This window comes from Arachis hypogaea, chromosome 11 (genome assembly GCF_003086295.3).
Source record: "Arachis hypogaea cultivar Tifrunner chromosome 11, arahy.Tifrunner.gnm2.J5K5, whole genome shotgun sequence".
NCBI lineage: Eukaryota > Viridiplantae > Streptophyta > Magnoliopsida > Fabales > Fabaceae > Arachis > Arachis hypogaea.
In genome coordinates, this window is record NC_092046.1 from 14578102 (window position 1) to 14589201 (window position 11100).

An 11100-nucleotide genomic window follows, 5' to 3' on the forward strand; every position below is an offset into this window, starting at 1 on the left:
TTCTTAAAATGTTAGTAAAAATATGTATTTCAAAATTTAATTTTAGATTTTTGACTATTTTTATTTTTTATTTGCATAGTACCGAGTCAACCAGTGACCCACCGGTTGAACTAGTGACCCAGTAACCCAGTGACTTGACCGGTTCGATTACCGATTCGATTCTGACAACTATGCTCTCATCAATTATTTAAAATATATACAAAAATTATCCATATCCTCTTTAATATTATTATAAAATAGTACTTTATTAATTATTTAATATTTATCATCATGAACATATTAAATATATAGGAGTCTAATTAATTAATAAACATATTAATTATATTAATTATATGATACTTTTAATATACTCGTAATAAAAAAAATTACATATTTGATGAACAATATATTGTATAATAAAAACTCTTCATTAACTTACCAGTGAGATATGGAACTTTATCAAGTCATCATTTCGTCTAACAAAATTAAATAAGAAGGTCAGAGCCTCACTCTTTCTTTGTTCTGATTATCTTCTTTCTATTGATTGTGATCTTAAAATTTCCATTGCATGTTCCATCTAGTTCCAACACTTTTTAGGGTACTTCATTATATTTAAATTGGATTTTATAGTTATTAAATCATGTTTTTTTTTCTAATAAAAAAATAATTATCAAGTTATTTTTAATTTTTTATAGAAATATATCTATTATATTATTATTTTAGTAATTAATATAAATTTTAAAAAATTGAATAAATTTATATTTATTTTGATTATATTTCGGAGTGAATTATATGTTCTCTTATAATTCAAAAATAGACTTAATTTCTTCTATAATAAACAGTTTTTTAATCATTTAATTTATAAGAGATGTCTCATCTTTTTATTTATTCTAAAATTTTAAAATTAAAACAAATACTAATACTTTTTTATTAAGAAAACCAAAATAAAACATAAAAATAAACCGTGAATAAAAATAAAAATACAAAATTTTAAATTTCAAAATATAAAATAGTTATAATGTAAACCCCGTTAAATTAGTAGATAATTAGTCAATAAATTAGTTTTTAATAAAGAAGATTAGAAATGTGAATATTATGTTAAATTAGGATAGAGCTCATCGAAACAAGAATTTTGACACCAATTTCGAAAAAAACGGTCTAAGATTGGACCGAACGGGTCGAACCGGTTGAATCGGGCCCAAACCGGGCCCGTGGGTCCAACCGGACCAACCCATTAAATGAGCTTAAAGCTCGTTCTTCTCTTCAAAGACAGCAGAAGCAGCGACGCATTAGGGGAAGGAGAAGAGAAATTCACCGAAACCCTTACGGTGATTTCAAAACGCCGTAACTTCTTCGTTCGAGCTCCAATCGTCGCATCGTTTGCGGTCACGTGTCCACCGCGTCGAGCTCTACGTTTCTACTGGAACAATTTCATAGGTAAGTCACTAAATATTCCCAGCCATTCCTTTCCCCCAATTTTTAAATTTTGAGTGGGAATGTTGAATTTCTTTGATTTCTGATGTTTTAGGATCCAATTAGCTTGAGGAAAACGTTCACTCTTACTTATGTGAAGCTTGGGTAAGGTGAGGATATGATAATTCTATTTTAATTTTATTAAATTTGAGCTTTGAGTATTAAATTGGATATATGTGTGTTATGAATGTGTATTAGGTTGTGAATAAATAATTGGAGCTTAAAATTGTGAATACTGGAACTTGGAGGAAGCTGATTAGTTGAGGTTTTGAGGGCTGTGTTCTTTAGGAAAATTATCTTGGAATAATACTTGGGAATCGGTTAAGGTATGGTTTAGGTTACTTGCATTTAATATATAATGTTCTGTGAAAACTTAGGTTAGATGACCATAGGATAAGTTGGATTGCATGTGTATATTTGATACTTAGTATCTTGTTGATGAACATGGTTGGTTTGGTGCTTGTTGATCAATTGGTGATTTGGTGAATTATTGATTTGAGGTATATTTATTGTGGAGCTTGTTGTGATAATGAGAGAGGGTATTTTGTGTTATAAGCCTAGGATTTGTGAACTATGATTCTTGGTTGAATTTTAGTTATTGGATTTGAATATTGTATGAGTATAAGTGTTGATCTGAGGTAGATTTATTGTGGTGATTGTTATGATGATGAGGAAGGGTATGTTGAATTGAAAAGAATGCAGGTTTGGACCCGAAAAGGGTGGCAAAGTCCGAGTTTTAGAGGAGATGCTGTCGAAATTTTATAAAAATTAGAGATTTTGTTTAGATAATTATTTGAAAAGATTTAGATTCAAAGGTTATAGGGTTTGATTTTGAGTTATTAAGAAAATGAGTATTTTTTAAGTTTGATTTATTTAGAAAGGAATGAATTATGTTTTGAATTGGAACTATTGATAGACGGAATGGGAGGTGTGACAACGAAGGATAAGGATTGAATATGATTGATGTATGATAATGAATGAGATGCGATTGAGAATGATGTGGATGTTGATGAATTATAATTGAATTATTTATATGGCTTATGAATTTGAATGATCGGAGATACGAGATTTCCTGGATAAAGTGTCGTGGCTTGCCACCACGTGTACCAGGTTGAAAACTCGATACTCTGTTGACCCTACGACGTAAGTGTGAGCGGGCACTATATAAATTCCTGGGAATGTTACCCCCCATTGAGCAATATTGATTATTTGAGAAAAAGTTATGCATAGACTCTTGGGGATGCACGTCGAGGGACAGTCTATGGATAATTCAGACTTGTCGGGTTGGCTGGATAACCGACAGATGAGCCTCATCAGCCATAGGACAGGCATGCATCATATGCATAATACTTGAATTACTTGCTTGTGCTTTAATTGGGTGTGCCTATGTGTACTTGACATGTTAAATGTGTATTTGTTACCTGCAGTAACTGTAACATTCTTGTGCTTGCCTTTATCTGTTTATTTGTCTGTGAAAATGCATGATGGAGTTGGAGGTATGGAGGAATGGTAGTATGGGATTTAGATTTTAAGGTTAAGTTAAGTTAGGATTAAATATTCTTAGAAAACCACCTTTTATGGCTCCTATTTAATACTTTAAGCTCTATAATCTGAGTGTCGGCGTTCTAGGATTGCCTCTGGCATTCCCAGGACCTTATATATTATGTGTGTGGCACCTTTACCGTACTGAGAACCTCTGGTTCTCATTCCATACGATGTTGTTATTTTTCAGATGCAGGTCGAGAGGCGTCTCGTTAGGCGTCTGGACTCTTGAAGCGGAGTGGTTACTGGGTAGTTTTACTGTATAGTGATGTATATATATGTACTTAGTTTTCTCTCCGCATAACTTGTTCTCTTGATCCTCTTAGAGGTTTATGGAGAGGCAGAATTTTGTTATATATATTTGGGTTTTGGATATATATATATATGTGTGTGTGTGTGTGTGTGTGTGTGTTTGTGTGTGTGTAAATATTCTCCGGTCAGTCTTGACTTTGCAGGCTGAGTTAGGAGCTTATTATTTTGTATCTTTGGCACTCTATTCTTATTTTTACAATCTTATGTTTGATAGATATAGTTTTCTTAGCACGCAAATTAACTCGTTCCTTGAACGTTGTGCTTTTATTTTGCGATTTTTATTTCCTCTATTCTTCAAAGCACCTAGCATATTATAATTCTTCTGCTATTATATATACTCATTTTATTTTAGAGGTCGTAATACCACACCACCTCTGTTTTACGACTTAAGCGTAAAACTTTGTGTGGTAGGGTGTTACATTATGGTATCAGAGCAGTTCGTTCCTGTAGAGCCTGAGAGACGAACTGATTATGCTTCTGAGTATACTCTGTGTGTGATTATGTGCTACTTAGGATATCAGACTGGTATGTGTAGCATACGTATTCGTGAGCATGCATTTGAGACTTTTAAGCATTAAACTTGAGATATTGAGACTGATCACCTTAATATCAATTGTTTGGTGTGAAGAGGGACCAAACATCATCTCGCGGATCCGAGCGAGGTGTCCAGAGAGAAAATCTTAGGACCGAACTGATGCAAGGACCTCGAGATGGAAGCTTGGGTGCTGCTACAAGCAATGCAGGTCAATACTACAGGTCCATGACCCTTACTGATTTCCTTAAGAGTGGTCCACCTCAGTTTAATGGAAATGCCAAGGCGTTGGAGGCTGATCGGTGGTTTTGAGATGTGGAGAGGCTTTTGTACACTCAGCACGTTCCTGAAGTACAGTCAGTGGAAATAGTGACGAACATGTTGGAGGGAGATGCCCAGAAATGGTGGTAGGAATTATATTATACCTTGCAGATAGAGTTAACAGATATCCCTTGGAATAGATTCAAGACGGAATTTTATGGGAAATATTTTTTGCATGCACTTCGCACTGCAAAGGAATTGGAGTTAATGCAGTTGAAACAAAAGAATATGTCTGTTGCTGACTATACCCGTGAATTCGACAACCTGTGCTGCCTCTCAAGAGTTTGTCAAGGAAATCCAGTCGACTATGAGGAGTGGAAGTATGCTCGGTATGAGAAAGGACTTAGGAGAGACATCTTTAACTACGTGTATCCGCAAAGGTTAACGAATTTCATTGAATTGGTTAAGAAGAGTCAATTCGCAGAAAATTACTTTATGAAGTGGGCGATGTTACAAGAAGGCTATGGAAAGACTACTCCAGACGAGCCACATAGGGCCGGACTAGGTGAATGTTACAAGTGCGGGAAGCTGGGGCACATGACTCGAGACTGTCCACACAGGAAAGGCCGGGATGCAGCCAAATCTGATTTTCAGACCCGAGGTAACCATAAACTAGCAGTTGAATTTCGAACATCCTTGCATATCATTAATATGTGATATTCATTCGTAATATATGACGCGCGTTAAGACGGAGTAATGTTTAGTTAACTTAGAAGGGTGAATTGGTTTGGAGTGAAGTTAGGTTTAAAATAGATAAGGGTTAGAGATGAACATATTCCAAAAACTGCTTTCAGGACACATTATGGTCATTATGAGTATACGGTGATGTCTTTTGGGTTAACTAATGCCCCAGCAGTATTCATGGATTATATGAACAGGATTTTCTAACCGTATCTGGACAAGTTTGTTATTGTCTTCATTGATGATATTCTTGTTTATTATAAGACTAAAAAGTAGCATGCTGATCATTTGCGAACTGTGCTACAAATTCTGAAGAACAGAAAGTTATATGCTAAGTTATCTAAATGTGAGTTCTGGAAGAGTGAGGTGAAGTTTCTCAGTTATGTGATGAGTAAACAGGGAATAGCTATGGATCCTGCTAAGGTGGAAGCAGTAATGAATTGGGAGCGACCAACTTCAGTGACAGAGATCAGAAGTTTCCTAGGTTTGGCGGGATAGTATCGCATATTCATTAAGGGATTTCACAGCTCGCCTTACCTTTAACTAAGTTGACTAGGAAGGATACACCTTTTGTTTGGACTCTGGAGTGTGAGGAGAATTTTCAAGCATTAAAGCACAGGTTGACTACTGCATCCATGTTAGTATTGCCTGAACCAAGCGAACCGTTTGAAGTGTATTGTGATGCATCACGGAAGGGTTTGGGGTGCTTTCTGATGCAGCATCGGAATGTTGTAGCATACACCTCATGGCAGTTAAGGCCGCATGAGATGAACTCTCCGACACATGATTTGGAATTTGCTGCGGTTGTGTTTGCTTTGAAGATCTGGAGGCACTACCTCTATAGCGTTAAGTTTCATGTTTTCTCAAACCATAGGAGTTTGAAGTATCTTTTTGAGCAGAAAGAGTTGAATATGCGTCAGAGGAGGTGGATGGAGCTTTTAAAAGATTATGATTTTGAATTGAATTATCATCCAGGAAAAGCGAACGTTGTGGCGGACGCTTTGAGTCAGAAGTCTTTATATGCAGCTTGAATGATGCTACGGGAGGAAGAGTTACTAAAGGCATTTCAAGGTTTGAATTTGGGAGTTAGAGAAGAATATGGAATCCTGTGTTTGAGTCAGTTGCAGATTTTAAGTGATTTTAAATCAGAACTTATGAAGGCTCATCAAAACGGTGAAGCGTTACGTAAGGTATTACCAGTAGTTGAACATGGGAAACAGTGGAGAGTGTCAGAAGGTCAGGATGGTTTGTGGAGGTTCAAGAACCGAATCATTATGCCAGATGTCGGAGACCTGCGGCAAAGTATCTTGAAGGAAGCTCATAAGAACAGGTTCTCAATTCATCCAGGGAGTGCTAAAATGTATCAAGATCTGAAAGCGATATTCTGGTGGCCAGGTATGAAGAATGATGTGGCATTGCATGTATCTAAATGTTTAACGTGTCAGAAAGTTAAGATTGAGCATCAGAGACCATCAGGGACCCTTCAGCCTTTGGAGATTCCACAATGGAAATGGGAGAATATCGCAATAGATTTTGTAATAGGTTTGCCTAGAACCCGATCTGGTTGTGACGCTATTTGGGTGGTTGTGGATCGACCGGCAAAATTATCTCACTTTCTTCCTATTCGAATAAGTTGCACAATGGAGGAATTAGCTTGAATATATATCAAAGACATTGTCAGGTTACATGGCGTGCCTTTTACCATTATATCTGACAGAGATCCCCGCTTTACATCAAGGTTCTGGGGAGCTTTTTAGCATGCATTTGGAACTCAGTTAAGTTTGAGTACTGCGTATCACCCTCAGACAGATGGTCAGTCAGAGGGAACTATTCAGACCTTAGAGGAGATGTTAAGGACTTGTGTATTGGACCAGCCGCGAGCTGGAACCGGTATATGCCATTAGTAGAGTTTTCTTATAATAATAGTTACCATGCGAGCACCGGAATGGCTCCATATGAGGCTCTGTATGGCAGAAAATGTCAATCTCCACTATGTTGGTATGAAACTGGAGAAAGAAGTTTGTTAGGGCCTGAGATGATAGCTGAAACTACTGAATAGATAAAGAAGATTCGTAGTCGAATGCTTATAGCCCAGAGCCGCCAGAAGAGTTATGCTGATCAGAGGCAAAAGCCTTTGGAATTCGAGGAAGTGGAGCATGTTTTTCTGAAAGTTACACCAACCACTGAAGTGGGGAGAGCTATTAAGACTAAGAAACTAAATCCCCGTTATGTTGGACCATTTGAGATCCTGAAGAAAATTGGGCCAGTGGCTTATAGAATTGCCTTACCACCGTATCTTTCGAATTCGCACGACGTGTTTCATGTGTCGCAGCTTCGAAAATATACTCCTGATGCAAGCCATGTTCTAGAACCAGAACCAATCCAAGTAAGAGAAGATCTAACACTTCAAGTAATTCTGGTGAGAATTAATAATATTAGTATTAAACGATTACACGAAAAGGAAGTAACATTGGTGAAAGTAGCTTGGAGTTGAGCTGGTATGGAGGAACACATTTAGGAACTCGAATACTATATGCGGAAGGACAACCCATATCTTTTTCAAGTAACTGAATTCAAATTTTGAGGGCAAAATTCTTTGTTAGGTGGGTAGGATGTAAACCCCGTTAAATTAGTAGATAATTAGTCAATAAATTAGTTTTTAATAAAGAAGATTAGAAATGTGAATATTATATTAAATTAGGATAGAGCTCATCGAAACGAGAATTTTGACACCAATTTCGAAAAAAAGGTCCAAGATTGGACCGAACGGGTTGAACCAGGCCTGTGGGCCCAACCGGACCAACCCATTAAATGAGCTTAAAGCTCGTTCTTCTCTTCAAAGACAGCAGAAGCAGCGACGCATTAGGGGAAGGAGAAGAGAAATTCACCGAAACCCTTACGGTGATTTCAAAACGCCATAACTTCTCCGTCCGAGCTCCGATCGTCGCACCGTTTGCGGCCACGTGTCTACCGCGTCGAGCTCTACGTTTTTATTGGAATAATTTTATAGGTAAGCCACTAAATACTCCCAGCCACTCCTTTCCCCCAATTTTTAAATTTTGAGTGGGAATGTTGAATTTCTTTGATTTCTGATGTTTTAGGATCTAATTAACTTGAGGAAAATGTTCACTCTTACTTATGTGAAGCTTGGGTAAGGTGAGAATATGATAATTCTATTTTAATTTTATTGAATTTGAGCTTTGAGTATTAAATTGGATATATGTGTGTTATGAATGTATATTAGGTTGTGAATAAATAATTGGAGCTTGAAATTGTGAATACTGGAACTTGGAGGAAGCTGATTAGTTGAGGTTTTGAGGGCTGTGTTCTTTAGGAAAAATTATCTTGGAATAATACTTGGGAATCGGCTAAGGTATGGTTTAGGTTTCTTGCATTTAATATATAATGTTCTGTGAAAACTTAGGCTAGATGACCATAGGATAAGTTGGATTGTATGTGTATATTTGATACTTAGTATCTTGTTGATGAACATGGTTGGTTTGGTGCTTTTTGATTAATTGGAGATTTGGTGAATTATTGATTTGAGGTATATTTATTGTGGAGGTTGTTGTGATAATGAGAGAGGGTATTTTGTGTTAAAAGCCTAGGATTTGTGAATTATGATTCTTGGTTGAATTTTAGTTATTGAATTTGAATATTGTATGAGTATAAGTGTTGATCTGAGGTAGATTTATTGTGGTGATTGTTATGATGATGAGGAATGGTATGTTGAATTGAAAAAAATGCATGTTTTGACCTGAAAAGGGTGGCAAAGTTCGAGTTTTAGAGGAGATGCTGTCGAAATTTTATAAAAATTAGAGATTTTGTTTAGATAATTATTTGAAAAGATTTAGATTCAAAGGTTATAGGGTTTGATTTTGAGTTATTAAGAAAATGAGTATGTTTTAAGTTTGATTTATTTAGAAAGGAATGAATTATGTTTTGAATTGGAACTATTGATGGACGGAATGGGAGGTGTGATAATGAAGGATAAGGATTGAATATGATTGATGTATGATAATGAATGAGATGTGATTGAGAATGATGTGGATATTGATGAATTATTATTGAATTATTTATATGGCTTATGAATTTGAATGATCGGAGATACGAGATTCCCTGGATAAAGTGTCGTGGCTTGCCACCACGTGTACCAGGTTGAAAATTCGATACTCTGTTGACCCTACGACGTAAGTGTGACCGGGAACTATATAAATTCCCGGGAATGTTACCCCCATTGAGCAATATTGATTATTTGAGAAAAAGCTATGCATAGACTCTTGGGGATGCACGTCGGGGGACAGTCTAAAGACAATTCAGACTTGTCAGGTTGGCTGGATAACCGACAGATGAGCCTCATCAGCCATAGGATAGGCATGCATCATATGCATAATACTTGAATTACTTGCTTGTGCTTTAATTGGGTGTGCATATGTGTACTTGACATGTTAAATGTGTATTTGTTACCTGCAGTAGCTGTAACATTCTTGTGCTTGTATTTATCTATTTATTTGTCTGTGAAAATGCATGATGGAGTTAGAGGTATGGAGGAATGGTAGTATGGGACTTAGATTTTAAGGTTAAGTTAGGATTAAATATTCTTAGAAAACCACCTTTTATGGCTCCTATTTAATGCTTTAAGCTCTATAATCTGAGTGTCAACATTTTAGGATTGCCTCTGGCATTCCCAGGACCTTATATATTATGTGTGTGGCACCTTTACCATACTGAGAACCTCCAGTTCTCATTCCATACGATGTTGTTGTTTTTCATATGCAGGTCGAGAGGCGTCTCGTTAGGCATCTGGACTCTTGAAGCGAAGTGGTTACTGGGTAGTTTTACTGTATAGTGATGTATATATATGTACTTAGTTTTCTCTCCGCATAACTTGTTCTCTTGATCCTCTTAGAGGTTTATGGAGATGCATGATTTTGTTATGTATATTTGGGTTTTGAATATGCATATATATATATATATATGTGTGTGTGTGTGTGTGTAAATATTCTCTGGCCAGTCTTGACTTCGCAGGCTGAGTTAGGAGCTTATTATTTTGTATCTTTGGCACTCTATTCCTATTTTTACAATCTTATGTTTGATGGATATAGTTTTCTTAGCACGCAAGTTAACTCGTTCCTTGAACGTTGCGCTTTTATTTCGCAATTTTTATTTCCTCTATTCTTCAAGGCTCCTAGCATATTATAATTCTTCTGCTATTATATATACTCATTTTATTTTAGAGGTCGTAATACCACACCACCTCTGTTTTACGACTTAAGCGTAAAGCTTTGTGTGGTAGAGTGTTACATATAAGATAAAAAAAATTACTTAAATATAATTTGTGTAAGGTACTCCACGAATGAACTTTGATGAATGAATATTATATGCAAAATAAATCATGATATGTTGGTACAAAATTATTCTATATATATATTTTTTAAAAAAATATTGCTCTGTTAAATTATTTTACTCTTATTATTTTAAAAATATATCTATAATAAAAAAAATCCACATGAATAATTTACCTCTAATAAAAAGCTCTTAATGAAGTAAAATTTAACTATAAAAAATGTGTGGAAATTTTTTTATTCAAGAAAAACTTTTTTTTAGTAATAAACTTTTTTTTTCTTAAGGATAATATTAAAACTTAAATTTGGACGCCAATTGACATTATATATTGTGTAGGTATCTAGAGTACATTAAGAATATGATAATAATTCAAGGGTTAAGTATGGTTTTGGTTTAAAAGTTTTTCGCCAGAATCAAAACCGTCCCTCTTCTAATTTTCGATTTAGAATCGTCCTTAACGTTTTTTTGTATTAAAATCGTCCTTTTTAATAAATTTTTTTATATTATTCCTAAACTACCCCCTATTTTAATAAAAAAGTTATAAAATTTTAAAAAAAAAAAAAAAACGTGTTGTGGGGGGGGGGAGAAAACGTGTCAGGGAAGGGGGGAAGGAAAAGGGTATACGAGGGGAAAGGGGAAAGGGGAAAGGGGAAAGGGGAAAGGAAGAGGGGAGGGGGAAGGGGAAGGGGGAGGGGGACCGCCGCGGGAAGAAGAAAGGAAGGAGGAAAGAGGGAGGAGGCGCGGTAGGTGCGTGTCATTACCGCTGTCGCTGTCGCTGTTGACAGGAGAAGAGGGGGAGATTTGAGAGAGCTGAACGGGAAGAAAACGCAGGAAACCACGCCGCTGCGCCCAGCCCTCACCGTCGCGCCAGCCACCCACGCCAGAGGAGAGAGATCGGACAGAGAGAGACGCGA

General features: G+C 36.3%; 1 long non-coding RNA gene across 4 annotated transcripts; it reads left to right on the forward strand.

The window, feature by feature from the left end:
- The first annotated feature begins 1244 nt into the window (after positions 1-1244).
- LOC140176317 (uncharacterized) lies at positions 1245-9909 on the forward strand. Of its 4 annotated transcripts, none has more exons than XR_011867284.1 (4): positions 1245-1416; positions 1508-1562; positions 1651-1778; positions 9620-9909. It is a non-coding gene; the product is annotated as an uncharacterized lncRNA (long non-coding RNA). The 4 variants fall into 4 exon arrangements; XR_011867283.1 differs by lacking the exon at positions 9620-9909 and adding an exon at positions 3185-3490; XR_011867285.1 differs by lacking the exon at positions 9620-9909 and adding an exon at positions 3185-3369 and having other exon boundaries at positions 1508-1557.
- The last annotated feature ends 1191 nt before the right edge of the window (positions 9910-11100 follow it).